Source organism: Hyperolius riggenbachi, chromosome 10 (genome assembly GCF_040937935.1).
Source record: "Hyperolius riggenbachi isolate aHypRig1 chromosome 10, aHypRig1.pri, whole genome shotgun sequence".
Lineage (NCBI taxonomy): Eukaryota > Metazoa > Chordata > Amphibia > Anura > Hyperoliidae > Hyperolius > Hyperolius riggenbachi.
In genome coordinates, this window is record NC_090655.1 from 41,344,493 (window position 1) to 41,365,268 (window position 20,776).

The 20,776-nt window shown below is 44.5% G+C and overlaps 1 protein-coding gene across 7 annotated transcripts in view; it reads right to left on the minus strand.

The window, feature by feature from the left end:
- ADGRA1 (adhesion G protein-coupled receptor A1) overlaps positions 1-20,776 on the minus strand; it is a 1,508,265-nt gene that overhangs the window by 1,309,298 nt on the left and 178,191 nt on the right. The window lies entirely within an intron of this gene.

Consider the following 20,776-nt stretch of genomic DNA (forward strand, 5'->3'; position numbering starts at 1 on the left):
GATTATTCAGAAATGGAAGGAGTATGGCACAACTGTAAACCTACCAAGACAAGGCCGTCCATCTAAACTCACAGGTTGAACAAGGAGAGGGCTGATCAGAAATGCAGTCAAGAGGCCCATGGTGACTCTGGACAAGCTGCAGAGATCTACAGCTCAGGTGGGGGAATCTGTCCATAGGACAACTATTAGTCGTGCACTGCACAAAGTTGTCCTTTATGGAAGAGTGGCAAGAAGAAAGCCATTGTTAACAGAAAAGCATAAGAAGTCCCGTTTGCAGTTTGCCACAAGCCATGTGAGGGACACAGCAAACATATGGAAGAAGGTGCTCTGGTCAGACCAAAATGTAACTTTTTGGCCAAAATTCAAAACGCTATGTGTGGTGGAAAACTAACACTGCACATCACTCTGAACACACTATCCCCACTGTCAAATATGGTGGTGGCAGCATCATGCTCTTGGGGTGCTTCTCTTCAGCAGTGACAGGGAAGCTGGTCAGAGTTGATGGGAAGATGGATGGAGCCAAATACAGGGTAATCTTGGAAGAAAACCTCTTGGAGACTGCAAAAGACATGAGACTGGGGCAGAGGTTCACCTTCCAGCAGGACAACGACCCTAAACATAAAGCCAGGGCACCAATGGAATGGTTTAAAACAAAACATATCCATGTGTTAGAATCGCCCACTCAAAGTTCAGATCTAAATCCAATCGAGAATCTGTGGCAAGATCTGAAAACTGCTATTCACAAACGCTGTCCATCTAATCTGACTGAGATGGAGCTGTTTTGCAAAAGAAGAATGGGCAAGGATTTCAGTCTCTAGATGTGCAAAGCTGGTAGAGACATACCCTAAAAGACTGGCAGCTGTAATTGCAGCAAAAGGTGGTTCTACAAAGTATTGACTCAGGGGGCTGAATAATTACACACACCCCACTTTGCAGTTATTTATTTGTAAAAAATGTTTGGAATCATGTATGATTTTTGTTCCACTTCTCACATGTACACCACTTTGTATTGGTCTTTCACGTGGAATGCCAATAAAATTGATTCATGTTTGTAGCAGTAATATGACAAAATGTGGAAAACTTCAAGGGGGCAGAATACTTGTGCAAACCCCTGTAGGACTAGTCTACCCAAGCCAGTTTAAAAACAGGCTCTAGGTAGTAAATTTACCGCCGCCAGTCGATGCGCGTGCCAGTCAATACGCACACACATGGCCGCCCTGCTCCCAGGCCCTACCTCCAATCCCATCAGCTGTCTGTACTGCGCACATGTGCAGTATAAAAAAGCCAAGGACGGACAGAGAGGGAAAGTGGATGATGCAGGGACAGATAGGTTTTATTGTATAGGATACAGACTTTTGCTAAACATTAAAAACCTGGTAGTATCAACTAGGGCCAACGCATTCCTAAATATTTCAACCCAACCCCAGCCACAAGTGCCTTAAAATACTCTGTCTTTAATTACTGAATTTTACACTAATATAAGCCAAAGGCCAACATTTACCCTTTGAATAAAATCCCTCCAAGGCTCCATTCACATTCTTAAACCTTTTCCCTCCAGATTTCTAAACTTGTGGCAGTCATTACTAAATGCACCATTAGTCTACCACTATTAGGTATCAAGGACACAATTTATGATCCATTGGATTCAGAAATTGTGAAATAAATTTGCTTCACACGCAAACGGGAAATTGAGAATTGGTTTAGCATCACTTGATCAATATTTTTTAACCGCTTCATGACCGCCTAGCACCAATAGGCGTCGGAAAGGTGGCAGCCCCAGAACCGCCTAACGGCGTCAAGTCCTGGGGCGGGGTTTTACATGGGATCGCGCAAGCATCACCGCTTCAGTGACGGAGCTCTACTCTGTCATCAGTCTACCAGCAGCGATCACCACTAGGAGACTGACAGCAAAGCCGTCGTCTATTTACGTTGTACAGCGCTGTGATCTACCGCAACGCTGTACTGGGGACAGCCATATCACTCGGCTGTCCCATAGAGGGCTCAGATCACGATCCCTTCTCATAGGCTGCTGCCTATGAGAGAGGATCACCGTGATTGGCTGGCAGGGGGACTAAGGGAGAGAAGTAATTAAATAAATGTATCTTTTTTTTTTAATTTTAACTCACAAATAAAATAAAAAAAACATTACACGAGCGATCAGAGCCAACCAACACAAAGCTCTGTTAGTGGGCAGTAAAGAGGGGATTAATTTGCCTGCTAAGTGACATGGCTCTACAGCAAGCTATTGTAAAAAATAGAGATGTCGCGAACGGTTCGCCTGCGAACGGTTCCAGGCGAACTTTGGGGGTTCGCGTTCGCCTGCATCAGGCGAACTTTTGCGGAAGTTTGATTCGCCCCATAATGCTCTATTTAGCAAAACTTTAACCCTCCATATCACTGTCAGCAGACACATTATTGCAAAACACACTGGTCTCACTGCTGTAAGACCTCCCTCCTCCAAGCAAGGTCCTTATACCATTTGACTCAGTTGTCTGCCTACACTAATTAGTTATGGGACAGCTGCTACACACTCTGCTAGGGAGATTTTAATTAGCCTCTTGTGGGCTCCCACCTCCCTCCTCTCACCTCCCTCCTCCCACCTCCCTCCTCCCTTCTACCTATTCCCTCCTCCCTCCTACTGGAGGGAGGAGGGTCTCATCTGCCAGGGAATTATGCTATTTCAAAAACCAGTTTACATCATACCATGGCTGGGAATCGAACCTAGATCTTACTGTGTGGTGGGCAAGTCACCCTAACCACTGTACCACCACGACAGTACTAACTGAAGCTGGCCTAAAATGTACCATTTATGCTCAATGCAATAGAAACATTAGGTTACTTAAAGGGAACCTTAACTGAGAGTGATATGGATGTTTCCTGTAAACAATACCAGTTGCCTGGCAGTTCAGTTGATCTTTGTGACTGCAATAGTGGCTGAATCACACCCTGAAACAAGCATGCAGCTAATCCAGTCTGACTTCAGTCAGAGCACCTGATCTGCATGCTTGTTCAGGGGCTGTGGCTAAAAGTATTAGAGACACAGGATCAGCAGGCAATTCAGGCAACTGGTATTATTTTAAAAGGAAAAATCCATATCCTTCTTCGTTTAGGTTCCCTTTAACCTCCCCGGCGTTCTATTGAGATCGCCAGGGAGGCTGCGGGAGGGTTTTTTTTTTATTAAAAAAAACTATTTCATGCAGCCAACTGAAAGTTGGCTGCATGAAAGCCCACTAGAGGGCGCTCCGGAGGCGTTCTTCCGATCGCCTCCGGCGCCCAGAATAAACAAGGAAGGCCGCAATGAGCAGCCTTCCTTGTTTGGCTTTCCTCGTCGCCATGGCGACGAGCGGAGTGACGTCATGGACGTCAGCCGCCTCCGATCCAGCCCTTAGTGCTGGCCGGAACTGATTGGTCCGGCTGCGCAGGGCTCGGGCGGCTGGGGGGACCCTCTTTCGCCGCTGCTCGCGGCGGATCGCCGCAGAGCGGCGGCGATCAGGCAGCACACGCGGCTGGCAAAGTGCCGGCTGCGTGTGCTGCTTTTTATTTGAAGAAAATCGCCTGAGCGGCAGCCTCCGGCGGTGATGGACGAGCTGAGCTCGTCCATACCGCTCAGGAGGTTAAGGATTTGTAGCTTAAAAGCCAACTCACATTGGCTGGGATTTGAACCTGGGTCTCACTGTGTTGTGGTTGGCAAGAACTCTAACCACTGTACCACAACACCAGTAGTAATGAAGCTGGCCTAAAATTTACCATTTATGCTCAATACAAGAGAAAAAGTAGACAAGACAAATAACATTTATATCACACTTTTCTCCTGGCGGACTCAAAGCACCAGAGCTGCAGCCACTAGGGCATGCTCTATAGGCAGTAAGAGGGGGAAAAAATAATTCTTGAAATACAATGTTTTCCTTCATTTAAAAAAGAAAAAAAAATCAGTTGATATTTATTTCCTGTTTATAAATCTTGTACACGGTTACATTATTATCTGGGAATATTTTGAAGGATGACCTTTACATCAGGACTTTGCTTGGAGCTCTCATATGCTTCCATGGATGAACTTCGTTCACACTTGGTGTTTGTTATGTTAGGTTTCTTCTATTTGCAGACACGCATGGTAGATTATAACTGAGAGGCTTTAATCATGCTTATCACACAAGCCTGTGTCCAGTGGCGGCTCCAGGAAATTTTTTTAGGGGGTGCTATGCAGGTGCTGGACCAATTTCCGGGGGAGCTGACGACCTGCGGCGCGCGAAGCGCGCCGCGGCAAAAAATGGGTGTGGCTACAACCTGCGGCGCGCGAAGCGCGCCACGGCGGAAAAATGGGCGTGGTCATGACCGGATGAGGGCGGGGCTAACTGTAATTTAAAGTGAACCCAGGGTGAGAGTGATATGGTGGCTGCCATATTTATTTCCTTTTAAACAATACTAGTTGCCTGGCAGCCCTGCTGATCTATTTGGCTGTAGTAGTGAACTGAATTACACCTGAAACAAGCCATGCAGCTAATCTTGTCAGTTCTGACAATATTGTCAGAAACCCCTGACCTGCTGCATGCTTGTTCAGGGTCTATGGTTGAAAGAATAAGAGGCAGAGGACCAGCACGGCAGCCAGGCAACTGGTATTGCTTAAAGGGAGATAAATATGGCAGCCTCAATATTATTCTCACCTCGGGTTCCCTTTAAAAGTGCAACGCAAAGACAGAGGGCCCAAGTTTTGGTGACCCTTTTTCCAGAAAATTCACATAATTGTGCAGGTTTTCTCAAGAAAATACACGTAATGTGAGCAGATTTTAACAAAAAACACGTCAAATGACCCCAATATGCACAATCGTTATCAGATATGGCTCCAATATGCACAATCGGTAGCAGATATATGGTCCCAATATGCACAATCGGTAGCAGATATATGGTCCCAATATGCACAATCGGTAGCAGATATGGTCCCAATATGCACAATCGGTAGCAGATATATGGTCCCAATATGCACAATCGGTAGCAGATATGGTCCCAATATGCACAATCGGTAGCAGATATGGTCCCAATATGCACAATCGGTAGCAGATATGGTCCCAATATGCACAATCGGTAGCAGATATGGTCCCAATATGCACAATCGGTAGCAGATATGGTCCCAATATGCACAATCGGTAGCAGATATGGTCCCAATATGCACAATCGGTAGCAGATATGGTCCCAATATGCACAATCGGTAGCAGATATGGTCCCAATATGCACAATCGGTAGCAGATATGGTCCCAATATGCACAATCGGTGGCAGATATGGTCCCAATATGCACAATCGGTGGCAGATATGGTCCCAATATGCACAATCGGTGGCAGATATGGCCCCAATATGCACAATCGTTATCAGATATGGCCCCAATATGCACAATCGGTAGCAGATATGACCCCAATATGCACAATCGGTAGCAGATATGACCCCAATATGCACAATCGGTAGCAGATATGACCCCAATATGCACAATCGGTAGCAGATATGACCCCAATATGCACAATCGGTAGCAGATATGACTCCAATATGCACAATCCGTAGCAGATATGACCCCAATATGCACAATCGGTAGCAGAAATGACCCCAATATGCACAATCGGTAGCAGAAATGACCCCAATATGCACAATCGGTAGCAGAAATGACCCCAATATGCACAATCGGTAGCAGAAATGACCCCAATATGCACAATCCGTAGCAGATATGACCCCAATATGCACAATCCGTAGCAGATATGACCCCAATATGCACAATCCGTAGCAGATATGACCCCAATATGCACAATCCGTAGCAGATATGACCCGAATATGCACAATCAGCATCACCTGAAAAAGAAAAGAAAAACCCATTTACTCACCTACAGCCAGAAGACCTTCTTTCCCGACCTCCTGTCCCGAGTCCCGACCTCATTGTGGCGCGCAGCGCCCGCGCGCCCACGATCCTCTTCCTTCCCGACGTCACGACGAGACTTCCTGCCTGCATGCAGAGAGCAGGGCTACGGGAAAATGGCCGCCCGAAGCCATGCACTGCAGACTCGAAGTCTGCAGAACAGGGCTCCGGGCGGCCTTCTTACCGTAGCCCTGCCTGCTGCTCCGTGCTGCCGCTGTGTGAACTGACTTGGCGTCTTTTAGACGCCTGAAGTCAGTTCACTCCAGGGGGTGCTTTGGGGGTGCTTGGACAATCCTAGGGGGTGCTCGAGCACCCCCTTGCACCCCCCTGGCGCCGCCCCTGCCTGTGTCCCTACACATACACAGGGAGGAACCAACAAGTTGTACAAAGCTGAATCCTTAATAACAGTAGTGAGACATCTAGTGGCTAAACTGCAATACTACATATTGCTACATCCTTTCTCTTTTAACTGAAAAAAGGTAAACACAAAACAGTATAAAATTCAACCAAAACTCTAGCTATACTGATCTGTCTACAGAGTTTGTACATTAAACATAATCGTTCATATGAGCTGGTTTTCTAGTTGTTCTTCCTGCTCGTGTTACAGTAGTGAGACATCTAGTGGCTAAACTGCAATACTACATATTGCTACACTTGGGAATGCTCTGTGTACCTCACTTGGGAATTAGTCATTTATCTTTTAAATTATTATAGAGTGCCAACAGTCTTTTCTACAGCATTTCAAAATTGCGTGTGAATAACAGGTTACTACACCTCATTTCATAACTACGGTAGTTAGGTGTAAGGGCCTTGCCAGACAATCAGCTCCTTCCTCTCACTAGCACATCATGGCATCCCCAGTGTCCCTGCACATCTCATTCTCTTTAGCTGCACCATTCGTAACGGATTGCCTCTGGCTGCATTTGCTACTGAGTAACCAGCGGGCCACTCTGTTACTCATGCAGTCAACAGGTTGTGGGACTTGTAGTCCCACCTCATTGGTCCCTGCCCCAATAAAGTTTTGCCTCAACAGCGTTCATATCTGTAAATTAATCTGCTAAGGGTATGATTATTGGACTACTTTGTGTTACGATCTTGCCTCACCTTTGACTTCAAGTTTGATTGTTGCCTGGACCAACCTTAGATTGTAAACCCCGATTTGCTGTTGTCTAGCCCTTTTGAATACCATGACCGCCTGACCTCCTGTAAATGACCCTGGCTTGTTTGAATTTGCCTTTTAGATTTCTCATGGCTGATCTGAGTAGGGTTCTGATGTTGCCACGTAGGGTGAAGGCTGTGGTGGAAATTGGGACATTGGGACTGAAAGAAGGCAGGAGATCCACCAGGAGTGCAGTCCACCAAGTGCTGTGCAGTCCAAAAAGAAAAAAGTTCAAAAGAAAAAAAAAAACAAGCATATCATGTAAATGCTCCATGAGAGGAAGTCCCTGTTCTCTCAGACTTATAATCCAAGGGTTAATTTTAAAATCTAATTATCTGGTCCTTCTACTATAGAACAATAAGTATCATTCAAATGTAAGAAGCATCTGGCCTAAGGAATATTGCCTGCTTTTCTGGCACATAATCAAACTGCATTTACATTCTATTTCAATCCACAGTGGAGCCATTCAATTTAAGCTCTCAAATTGTGTGCTTATATGTACAGAGTAGAGCTGTACTTACACAACATTGTCTTGTTCTTGTATAAATACTGCCTGAAAATGTGGCATTAAATGCAGCACTTCTTACATTTTTAGATTGCCAACGTTTAGATTGATGAAACTTTACATGATGGTTTGTACCACTTCATTGCGGCTCCTCTTGACCTGTATGCCTTTTTGTTACATATTTTGATAATTTGCAGGTATCAGAAGACAACTGCTATTTACTTGTGAAATAGTAAGCAAAGGAATCATTAGGCAGGAAACACACTTATAGAGTCACTTGTGTTTGACTTGTGTTGACCTCCTTCCCACTTCAAACCGGAAGGAGGAAGTGCACCAGTGTGAGGCTTGCAACACCACCGATAGAAGGCGTGTAAGCTGTTTGGAACGCAGGGCGGACTGCGGAATTATGGGTAAATAACCCCTTGTACCCCGCCGCACACCTGTACCAATTAAGCCTCATTTGAATCACGAGTAATCACTCGTGATTACTCGTGAGAGCAACACTATTGTCATGCAATTTCCCAATACAAGGAAAGACATGACTCTCAGTCGATTTCTGATGCGAGGAAATAAGAATTCTCATAGCCCTGAATTCTAGAAAATGCCTCCAGGCCTATTTCAAGCAGCAGAGGTGGCATCATTGACTGTATTGATTGGGGCTGCACCACTTCAAGCTCAGCTTTGGTACAATGCTGTGGCCATGATCACACGATGCAAATGCAAGGGATTATTTGAGTGCATTACAAGTAGAAATTAGATAAAAAGAATCATTTCAATTTCACTGAATTTAAAGGGGGAAAAAAAACACAATAAATTGTAGTTAACAAGCAAAATTAGTGACCTTGAAGGAAATTTCAAGACTATTGTATACACAAGAATCACTGAGAGTTAAGGTAGTCATACATGAAGCAATTCTGATTCAACTAAGTCACTGACAAAGATCAACTGTATTGATAATCGACTTTCCTTTAACCATACTGAAGTCGATCAGACTAGTGACCCACACACTGCAAGCGATATCCTATGCGATTCACCTTCAATAATTGACCTGACCGAGGTGTCTCCATGCTCTGAATACAAAAATCTACAGTAGCTGATTCCTGTGCCTTCGACCAATATCTTGGATCCTGCCTGTTCGATTAAACTGGTCGATTTGACACACCAGCCACTTTTCAAAAAATTGGAGATACTGGAACAGACTCAATTCTCTATTAATTCAATAAAAAGATTGAATCAAATGGTTGCTCGTACAACCAAATCGCTAGATGCCAGGGATGGTCGTAGGCAGCCAACTTCGCTACGCTGGAACTATTTTTACGCAAATACGCTTCGCAATCTACGGCTCCAAAATCAGCCACTTCGCTACGTTACCATACCGTAGACTACGCATTAAAATATGCAAGCTTCACGTATTGCGTAGCGTAGTTGATGCGACCGCTTATGCCCTTATGCGGAAAAATTTCTGCAATAATCTTCTAACTATGCGCATACACAAACTAATTTAAGCATACATTCCAACATCCAATGCGAAATTGTATGCGTACAAAGGGCAATCAAATTTCTGCGCATGCGCAATGACCCATATCAATGCAGTTACCACACACGTAGTTGACTTCGCAATACATACGTCAACTACGCGTAGCGGGCGAAGCTACGCATAGCGGGACTACGACTACGCGGAAATGCGAAGTGTAGTTCTTAAACTTCACCTACGAACTACGATGCGTAGTTGCGTACTACGATGCGTAGATTCGCGCTGGCGTAGTTTACGAGCAACCCTGCTAGATGCATGGCCACCTTTAGGGAAGCTCCTTTAAACTAGCCAGTCAATGAGATGCCAATAAGTCAGGCAATGAGTAGAGATGGCCCAAACTGTTCACCTGGCAAATAGTTAATGGCAAACAACGCGTGTTCGTATCTGTTTGCTAACTTATGGCGTGTTCGTTTGCACACTATACATTATAATGGAGTTAAAAATTGACCACTCACCCCAGAGTCAGCAGACACATGGCAGCTAATCAACTATCCCTCCCACCTGGACCGCCCCCCCCCCCCCCCCGCCTATCAGAAAGCCTTCACACAGCAGCCACAGTTAGAGTGTAAAATGGCTTCTGTGCTGGAGACTAGGGTCAGAGCTGTACTGCTACTAGGGAAAGCGTTTGTTAGGCCTGTGTTCCCAGTGAAGTTTCTTGCTGCTAAAGTACTAATTAACCATCTACAAGACCCCAAGGGCCCTTGTAAAGGCTGTGTTTTCATCTTGTGATATTGCTGTTCAGTGTGTCCACACAGTGCACTTTAGCTGTTGCAGACAGATGCAGTTAGTGCTTAGTGCTAAAGTAGTTCATCCTTCTAAGGCCTCTTGCACACTACATGCAATTCCGATTTTTTATATGTTCCAATTTTCAGTTTCGATATAAAAAAAGTGTAGCAGCATGCAGTACTTTTTAAATCCTAATCAAAAATCGTATCGTATAAACAAAATAAAAAAATCAAATCAGAATCACATGTAATGTGCAAGAGGCCTAAGGACTGTTTTTCTTTTGTTTTCTACAGTTACATTGCAATTCTGTGTGCCCAGTGCACCCATTAGCTGTTGGAGACAGGTCTGCTGGTCCTAGAAGTGCACAGACCATATCCCAATAATCCTTCACCACCACTACTGGCATCTTGTATCCACTACTATCCCCTGTATAAGGCCTTAGTGCAGAATCAGTGTTTTCTTGGTCACTTAACTGTCATTGAACTACCTCAGCCTGACCATAGGGGCTGTAAAACTGTGATTGCCCACAACCCTGCGAACGTGCGCACAAGCACGGCGGCCACTACACAAAGATTGCCGCCAAGAGGACTAACATTTATGTCCTGAAGGAGTCAACTAGCAAAAACAATGATTTGCTCATCTGATGTTACCGCTAAAGCTCTTTGCGGCTGTTTGCAGTGCATTAAACACCGAGTTTCGTCTGTCAGCTTGAAAACGGGCTTAACCCTTATACAGTACCTTATCGCCGTGTACGTACACCAGACATTTTAAAGCACTTAATTCCACAAATGTAGGAATGTACTGTGATTTCTGCCATTTAGAGATTAAAATATGACTGCGTCAACTACGTACCATATTTTTCGGAGAGTGGGGGGAAAAAGTCAGTGCATCTTATAGTCCGAATGTTTCCCACACACAACTGCAAAGCCGTGTATGTTGCAGACAGCTCTGACACTTTCTTTCCTCCCCCTCACCGATTCCAGTAGACTCTCCCTACTTACTATTGTCACATGGCTGCGCCCCCTACATGCCAGCTTCAGTGACCCAGGGACCGGCTGACTCTCCGGCACCCATCTAGACTGTAGTGTCAAGTGACATGGGGAGCCCCGAGACCACCACCCACGTGGTTCCCTGCCACCAGCTCCCCTGACATCAGGCCCCTAGTAGTCATCTCAGGTTCAGGCTGCCCACCATGTATCCCAGCAGTGCTCCTTTCTCGAGATTGGCAGATGAAGAACGTAGCTCATTGTGGCTGTCCAGGCCCTCTGACTCGGCTCCCTTCTCACAAGAGTGCAAGCCGCCACCCAAGGAAATCTCTGGCTCCAGCCAGCTGGATTACTTGCCCTGCAGCCCGGAAGTGCTCCTGCCTTGGGATCAGGACCCAGCCCTCCTCCAGAATCACCATCCATGTGCTACAGTGCGGCTCCCTCCTTGCAGTTTACCAAGCCCACGTGGAGCTCTGCCCCAACTCGATACTCTTCTCTGGATGCTGCTGCCTGTACTCCAGCCACATGGGTCTGGGATTGCTGCTGCCAGCATGATGCACCATGATGTCCATGGCGTTCTATGTTTTGCCGTTCATGTAGGCAGGCAGTCTAATACCACTCAAGAACCCGGGGGATACAGCTGTGCCGATGCCTCAGTGTTGCACCGGATGGAGATGGAGGACGACGAGTGCACTAGTTGGATAGATGAGATGTGTAACAGCGGAAAATTCGTGTTCACGAGCCGAAAATGTAATGTTCGCTACATCACTAGCAAGAAAATGCCAATAATTCTGAAATAAGAAAAGTGTATGCCAATTTTACACAAAATTTCTGCAGATTAAAACATACCCGATCACATGATGCATCAGCCGCTGTATCTAATTGGTCTATTTTCAATACCAAGGCACAAAAATACGAGAATCATCTCATTTCTAAGATGGTTTACTGCAGCAACACAAAGATGAATGCTTACTGAAAACACATAATGGGCTTTCTTTAAATCAATTCATTGTTACAACTAAATAAAGCCAGTTTTATTTTCCGAAGTACCGATTCCCCAGCGGGCTCCCTATAAATATCGGCAAGACTATGTCTATGACCTTTGAAACAATCTCTTTGCTAGATATAAAAAAAAATTAACCTTTTGCAATTTTAATAGGAATAAATTGGTTATACAGACTAGGAACAAACTTTATATTGAATAAATGGCCACAAAACAAACAACATTTGATTTATCTAAACAAATATATTTCTAATGTCACTTCTGGAAATGCTGGTCATTTCCAGAGAAATTCATTAAGCTTTTAAAGCAGTTTGCCCTTCAAAAGTTATATGCTGCAGAGGTTTTTTGTTTTTTTTCATATACAGCATTTCTCAAAGTGTCATTTTTGTCAGTCACCTGACGCCTTCCACAGAAATAGTCAGATCCCTTTTACGCCAGTTTAACGCCTGTTTTTTTGCATTGCAGTGCACACCACAATGAAAAAATGACAATCAAAACCCTGAGGCAGAGTGCGCTGACACGGTCATATGCAAGTACAGCTCCCCTCCGCTCAGTGATGGGCATGGAGTACGTCACTGGGATTCACGTCGGTCTGTGCATGCGTGCACATTTACGCTTACTGCGCATTTACACTTACTGCGTCACCCATAGACTTCCAGGACTACGCGCTCCTGCCCTTGCGTCTGCTCTGATACTTTCAGCGCATTGCAACGGACCGCAATAAGTGTGAAAGTCTCCATAGATTAATTGCTTTTGCGGCCGCTTGTGGTAGAATAGGGTAATGCAATGCAGAAATTATCTGCAGGTGTAAAAGGCCCCTAAATGTTGGGGGCTGAGCTACACTGTCTGTAACGCAGGTGTGTGTTAGCAGTGATAAACAACTTCTTCTAGGCAGCAAGAATAAAATAAGAGGCGCTAGTATACTATCCTTTATAATCGCTATAAGGTGTAAGTTTAGATTATAGTCATATTTAGGTCTCTTTCACACAGAAGTCTGACGGTGATACATTTCCTGCCCGTCAGCTGCTTCAGTGCACTAGCTGGGCACTTGCTAGATCAGGGCATGAGGGGTGCCCCCCTTCCCATGGAGTCACATCTGAGGGTGGCTGTTCTCAGCACGTTACATTTCTTTCCCACAAATGGGTGTAACTATGCCTGACAGGACCCATCTGTGAAACTTTTAGGAGGGCTGCCTACCTACAATCAGACCCCTTACCCCTGTGCCCATTGAGGAGGAGGGGCCTGCAATTCTTTCTTCCTCCACTGGGGCCCTCCTCCTGTGCTCCCCCTGGTCCAGACCTACAGATCAGAGTTTACGTATTTCTTCGTTGGTCTCTCCAATGCTCCCTTTGCAGCCACTAGGTGTCCCTGTCTTGTATGCTTTCTGCCTACCTCTTGGTCTGAATTTCTCTGCACTTCACTTGACAAGTGTCAGACCGAGAGGAGGGCAGAGAGCAGAGACGACAACGACAACTAGTGGCTGCAGGCGAGATTACCAGAGAGACCCGTTGGAGGAAGAGATACAAACTGAAACAAAAAAGACCAGCACCATATGTGGATTAACCACCTTAGCGGTATGGACGAGCTCAGCTCGTCCATTACAGCCAGAGGGTGCCGCTCAGGCCCTGCTGGGCCGATTTTGATGAAATAAAGAGCAGCACACGCAGCCGGCACTTTGCCAGTCGCGTGTGCTGCCCGATCGCCGCCGCTCTGCGGCGATCCGCCGCGAGCAGCGGCGAAAGAGGGTCCCCCCAGCCGCCTGAGCCCTGCGCAGCCGGAACAAATAGTTCCGGCCAGCGCTAAGGGCTGGATCGGAGGCGGCTGACGTCAGGACGTCAGCTGACGTCCATGGCGTCACTCCGCTCGTCGCCATGGCTCATTGCGGCCTTCCGTGTTACTTTTGGCCGCCGGAGGCGATCAGAAGAACGCCTCCGGAGCGCCCTCTAGTGGGCTTTCATGCAGCCAACTTTCAGTTGGCTGCATGAAATAGTTTTTTTTTATTTAAAAAAACCCTCCTGCAGCCGCCCTGGCGATCTTAAAGGGGAACTGAAGAGAGAGGTATATGGATGCTGTCATGTTTATTTCCTTTTAGACAATACCAGTTGCCTGGCAGCCCTGCTGATCCTCTGCCTCTAATACTATTAGCCATTGCCCCTGAACAAGCATGCAGCAGATCAGGTGTTTCAGTGGTTCAGACTTGTAAGTCTGATCTGACAAGACTAGCTGCATGCTTGTTTCTGGTTTTAATCAGATACTACTGCAGAGAAATAGACCAGCAGGGCTGCCAGGCAACTGGTATTGATTAAAAGGAAATAAACATGACAGCCTCCATGTACCTCTCTCTTCAGTTCCCCTTTAATAGAACACTAGGGTGGTTAAGTCACAACATAAACTTCGTCTGAAATGTGCTAAAGAGCTAATAATTGAATATGAAGGGAAAAAAAAAAAGATAGCTCTACAGCACCAGATTTATGTATAAATAATCAAGACTGACACAAATGGAATAAAAAATAAAAAAATGTAAAGGAGAACTTTAGCCTAAACAAACATACTGTCATTAAGTTATATTAGTTATGTTAATTAAAATAGATAGGTAATATCTCTTACCCACCCGGTTTTAAAAGAGCGGGTAAATGTTTGATTTCATGGGGGCAGCCATCTTTTTCATGGGGGCAGCCATCTTTTTGGTTGAATGGAGGTGACAGGGAGCATGAGACACTTACAACTGTCCTGTGTCCTGATCACCCCTCCCAGCTGCATGCGCTAGGCTTCAAATCTCAAATTCAAAATTAAAAAGAAAAAAAATTTGCTAAAACAGCAGAAGGAGAACAACATCAGAAATCCCATCATGCTTTGCACTGCATCAGGGGAAAAATGCCCAGGCAGTTTTTTTCTGTGCAGCTAAAAATGAGGCTTGGGTAAGAAAAACAAAGTTCTGATGCTGTGAAACTGTTAAAGAAACACCAAAGCCTTTTCAGTGCTGCTGAGTAGATTTTTAGTCTGGAGGTTCACGTTAAATCATCATTAGGTGAATCTTACGGGGAAGATGACCGGGATCCGTACAATACAAGTATATCCAGTCAACATAATATACAGAAGTACAGCCAACCAAAGGGTAAAACTGCAGATTCTTTAAACTACCAGTTAACAGACACGTTTATACCTGGAAAAGCGGCAAAGAACACCTTTTCACCTACAGTAGTCAGCAGTGTCCAGTGAAACAGTTAATTAATAAAAAAAAATGTCTGCCATATCTCAGGCATCAAGTTTTAATGCTAAAGCAATCCTACTAAGATTGTTTTATTCTAGAAAGAGTCTTATATAGTTTTGGCATCTCTTGTATATCATGCTAGTCTTAAGGTGGCCATACATTAGGCGACTTGGCAGCTGATCGACCATCCAATTGGATTATAATCGAATAGGATGAAAATTGGTGCCGCCAAGTGCATGACCGACAATGCAGCCAATTTTGGGACGAAAATTGGTCGCATTCTCGATCACGCAGGGTGCAAGATGTTGGGCCTTTTTGGTTGATCAAGTGCATGGCGGGAACAGCGTGCAATATCACGATGGACGACCGCGACAAAACCCCCAACACTGACCCCTAATGTAAAATGTCCCCCCTGTGTAAAGCATACATTACTTGTCCGCGGGCCTTTGCTTCTCCCTCTGCTGCTCCGGGCTCTTTCCTCTCTCCATACACGAACGCCCCAGTAAGGGTGCACATGAGACATCTCACACTGCGCGCCCTTACTAGGAAACCACGTGGGACGCGCTTGTATGCAGGAGGAATCCTGGATAAGCGCAGGCCGCGGACAGGTCATGTATACTTTACACGGGGCACATTTTACATTAGGGAGAAAGCGGCAGATGCGGGTCACAAGGCTGATACCAGATCGATTTCAGCATGAAATTGATCGTGAATCGGCTTGTGGTGTATGGGAAGCTGACAGATCTCTCTCTAATCAGACTATCAGAGAGAGAGAGAGAGAGAGAGAGAGAGAGAGAGAGAGAGAGAGAGAGAGAGAGAGATTTGTCTTTTGGTCGAATCTGCCCATATATGGCTTGATGTTTGGCTACCTTTACAGGCAGCAATTCGATTGTCTAAAACAGACATCTACAGACTAGAGTGGGCAAGTTCATGCTTGCATGGCACCAGTCCCAATAATAAGTTTACCTCAATTTTAGCATATCTTGTCATTTGCAATATTCACACATGAAATTTAATTATCATTCACCCTGGTCGCTTCATCACATTCACACATCTAAAACTTCTCATGAGCAACAGTCATCTTCTGGAACACAGTTCTGCACAACATCAATTCCTTCCCCAGGCTATTTCAAGCACTAGTATGCCCTTAAAATATACGTCTTCAGACAAGCATATGTTGTGTCCTAGTCAATCTCCAAACACCTGCACACATCTGGCCCCTTCTACACCAGTTATTGGTGAATCTTTAGATCTTCTGTTACTGGTCTTTGTCGTGATACCTGGTGTTGTCATCCTCCACTTTTCTTAATTGTAAGCTCTTAAGGGAAGGGCCTGGTAGCAGGAAAAGCACAGCCACTCACCGATGCTCCGGCCCCGCCTCCGGTTCACTTCTGGAATTTCAGGCTTTAAAGTCTGAAAACCACTGCGCCTGCCTTGCTGTGTCCTCGCTTCCCCTGCTGTCACCAGTAGCGCACGGCACAGGCCCAGACCATACTGGGCCTGTGCAGTACGCCCCTGATGCCATCAGCGGGATCGAGGACACGGGAACGCAGGTGCAGTGATTTTCAGACTTTAAAGTCTGAAAGTACAGAAGTGAACCGGAGGCGGGGCCGGTGCATCGGTGAGTGGCTGCGTGGGCACAGGATGCCTGCGGGGGAACATTAGAAGCCCCGGGTAACTTCAACTCATTTTCCCCTGACCCCCCTACAGTGTCCCTTTAAATGTCTGGGTAGTGCAGCACGTTCTCCCAAAACATGTACTTGGTTTTCTGGATATTGTAAATGTCCTTTGTGCTAGGTTATCTATGTATGTATTTATGTATTTGTAGAGTTCAACCTTCCAATTGTAAACTGTATTGTTGTGGAAACAAATGGGGCTACATAATTTCAAAAGAAAATGAATAAAACCAACAACCATCAGTAAATGTAATAGATACATTGTTTATTTTGTTACCTTAGTTTTTACAAACTTTTTTTTTTATAAATTAAGCGGTAATGTTATTTTAGTAATTAATTGAAATATTTTACTTTCAGGGCCCGTTTCCACTAGAGCGAATCTGCATGCAGATTCACATAGACAATACATGTGGATGGGACTGTTTGCACTTGTCAGGATTTCTGAGCGTTTTTCTGTAGAAAATCTGCACGGTAGACTCTGCAGAATTCGCACGCCGCACATGATTCGTCGGTAACGTAACTAAATAGGAAAACCGCAAGCATTTTAGTCTTGCAGTTTTCCCGGCGATTGCACTTAAAAACCCATGTCAATGCTTGCCGGCATTGACATGGTTAAAATCGCGTTGCACAAACTGCGAGCGATTCCGCGTGAAAATCCGCATAGAAATGGCAATAAAACTGCAACCGCATGCGGATTCGTTGCCGCGATTTTCCCGTCTAAATTGTGCCGCACAAGTGGAATCGGGCCCTCATTCTAATTTTATTTACTGCTCTAATAACATCATATTTTTAAGTTGCATTTTATTACTTTACCTCAACTTACAGATTTTATATCCTCAACAATCACACCTATCTTGCAGAAATATGTGTACCCAGCATAAATTTAGTTTTTGTATGTTTAATGTAAGTTGCATAAAATTTACACCTCTCCAACGTACGTGGCATTTATTCACACATGTGGGAACAAAGTTCATGGTTTTAAAAACGGATTTCACAAATAAGACATTTTGCATGAACCCCTTACAAACAGTCTAGCCTCTAACTTGCAAAATCATTGTTTTTTAGCATACATAATAATAGGCCTCCTTAGTGGTGATTGTTTAAATGAAAGAAAAAACAAAAACAAAAAAACATTCTTTCAAGCTAAAGTGACCATTATACAGGAATAAGGAAGCAGAAACTTTTCTTTTTAAAGTGGTATTGTCACCATAAAAATCAAATTTCAACAGCAACTGGTCTGAGTGTATTAAGTGATAAAGATGCTAATCCTGCATTCAAAACTTGCAAAACTTTTTCTGCTGTTATGGTTTGTAGTTATCACATACTTTAGGAACACTGGCCCTAGTGCCAAACAGTGCCAAAGAGTGCCAGAGAGTGCCAAAAAGTTGAATGCTGGGAGTTCTTTTTATCTATAATATATTCCTCCTCTTTCATGTATTTCCCTGCCTAGCTTTCTTATCTGAAACACCTCTGCTCACTTGTGTTTACAAGCAAGGCTGAGGTGACTCAGTGATTGGATGTGTAAATAAAAAAAAAAGACTCTGGGAGTCTTTTGTGGTGCTTGGCATTTGACGCTCAAGCACTGTCCATTCTAATGAATGGCTACATCAATTTTTAAACATTGATATTAGCTTTTGCCATTCTTACAATTGCCGCACTCCGTCCTGTCATCTTGTTTCGTCCTGGATGCTACATGTAGAGTCCAGGATCAGCCATGTTTTGCATGCAGGGGTCAAAACGCTTCACCTTTCCCACCTTGTTTGCAGATAGCCATTTAACATCATCTAAGCACAACATCCTAGTGTGCCTGTGTGAACCGTCCCTAAACATGTCCACATTTCACAGTTTGTTGGGAGGTTTTCAATCAGTGGCGTAACTATTCACGGGGCCCTCCAGCAAAACTTTTATGGTGTCCCCAAATGTTCACCTCCCTTCCCTTGCCTCCCCTTGGTGCCCTTTCACAGCCTTGGGGCCCATCACACAAGTGTCATAACAAGTGTAACACAAAAACACCTGATCTGAAGTATAGTCCCCTGTATTAGAGAAAGGGATCTCTCCAGGGACAGGAACATTTCCCTCTTAGGAATGCTGTTATAAATTTAGTGATTGTGTCCTCTCTGTCATCCCTGTGAAAGACATCCATATTCCTTACAGTGAGATTTGAATGATGATATGGGATGTCCAGCCTCAGTACTCAAGACTATTGCTCTAGGCTGAGACGGTATTACGACACCACAGGAAGCTGAGGAGGTTTTAGATTTAGCAAAATGAAGAGAAGCAGCATCTGCATGAAATATTCCACTACAGACTACAATAGAAGAGAAAATCATTCTAATCACTTCACAATTTATGTCTCTGCTGTATTAAGAGTGCAAAATAGCCTGATTAAAGAGATCTGCAAACTATAGGCTGACAATGCCACCACCGAGAGGGCCCTTCTTCCATGGTAATTGAAAATATCTCGAGTCTGTCTAATCTGATTTTCTGCTTTACTAAATGGGTTGAGATGGCAAAAAATTCACAAGGAGATGAAATTGGTAGAAGAGCACGATACAAGGAGATGGAGGATTCAAAAGTCTTTCTGAGTAACGGTATTTTGTTTAATGTGAAGAGGATATGTGATGGTTAAGGTTACAGATATCAATCATGAAAGGGAAGCAGCGATGTTAGACCTTTTGGCGTGGTCAGTCACCTGCCTGGGAAATATGCCCCACCAAAGAATCAATAAGCTTCATCACCACACAAGACCAGCAGTGGCAGTTTTACCTGAGTCTCGCAACCTTTGCATTTACGAATTACTCAAGTCTAGCTTTCACCATCTTGACCTGACCAGCTAACCAGCACAATAAATTATGGGAAATTAAAATGCAGTCTTCCAGGAGATATTTAACAATCCAAAAGGCGGCTCAACACCACCCAGAAGCCTCTCCTTCCTACAGGCACCGAGGAGAACATGCAGATGTAGAAGAGAGATGGAAAATTACAGGGTGGTATGTTAAATATAATAACTGCTATCTTGTCAAAGATATTTATGGCTGTTTCAGTGGCATTTCCCCGCTTTTTTTTTTACTCTTGCACCAGTACCATGCCAAATGTAATTGGATATTTTAACCCTTTAGCAGCCAATGTATTTAGAAGTGTGTAAGTGCTCCAGGCCAATTTATTTTAGCACTGGTTTTATTTTTCTTTATTCGTAACATTTTATTGCTTCTATTTAGTACTGCTGTAATGCGTATTTATGGCCACTTGTTTCTAGGGGGCTGTGCGAGACTGACAGAGGACTTCTGCTTTCAGTTTCTATATTTTCTGCTAGAGAGAAAGATCAAAGCATTCCAAGAATTTACAGCACAACGCGTTCTGCCGGCTAAGGTCAAAAGCAGTGCACTTTTCTCAAACGAGATAACGCTATTGAAGCTGCTAATGAGGTAATGTGTGTACCCTATGTGATATTTCTGCTACAGACATCAAAAAATTGTATAATTGTTGGTCAGTAGTGGCACAAGTTCTAACACTTTACATCTGGTTACTGGGTGGTGAGCCGCAGTAGCTCCTCCAGTACCATCTCTGCCTTCTCCAGCTGAAGGCCAGGGAAACTAAGGATAGCAGAGATAGATGTAGCGCTCCACAAGACCAGAGCAGTGTCCTTTGAATTTAGACTTTATATTTTTGCCCCAAGAACTACTTTGCCAGCTGGGTGATACAAAGCAAGTTCTGTTGTCCACGTTAGGAAAGCATTCATATTTGTGCCAATTGTCAAACAAATCTGACCACATTGGGCTACTGCCACTGAGAGCAGGATGACCTGACTAGAGTGACAAGGCCTATTAGTTTTAACCAAATTATTTCTTAGTAGGCTGTACTGCACAGGTTCCTTCTAGTGAATCATACAGAAGCAACAGAAATATATACAACTTTCAGTTGGATCGCCTTCCTTAGAAAAAAAGTATACAATTTTCAGTTGAATCAACTCCTTTACAAAAAGATAGCACTACAATACATTAGAAGGTGGCTTTTCACAGCTTCTGGGAACTGAGAAAGGTAAGGGGACGGCCCTTCAGTGTCCTAATGTGCATACAGACCTG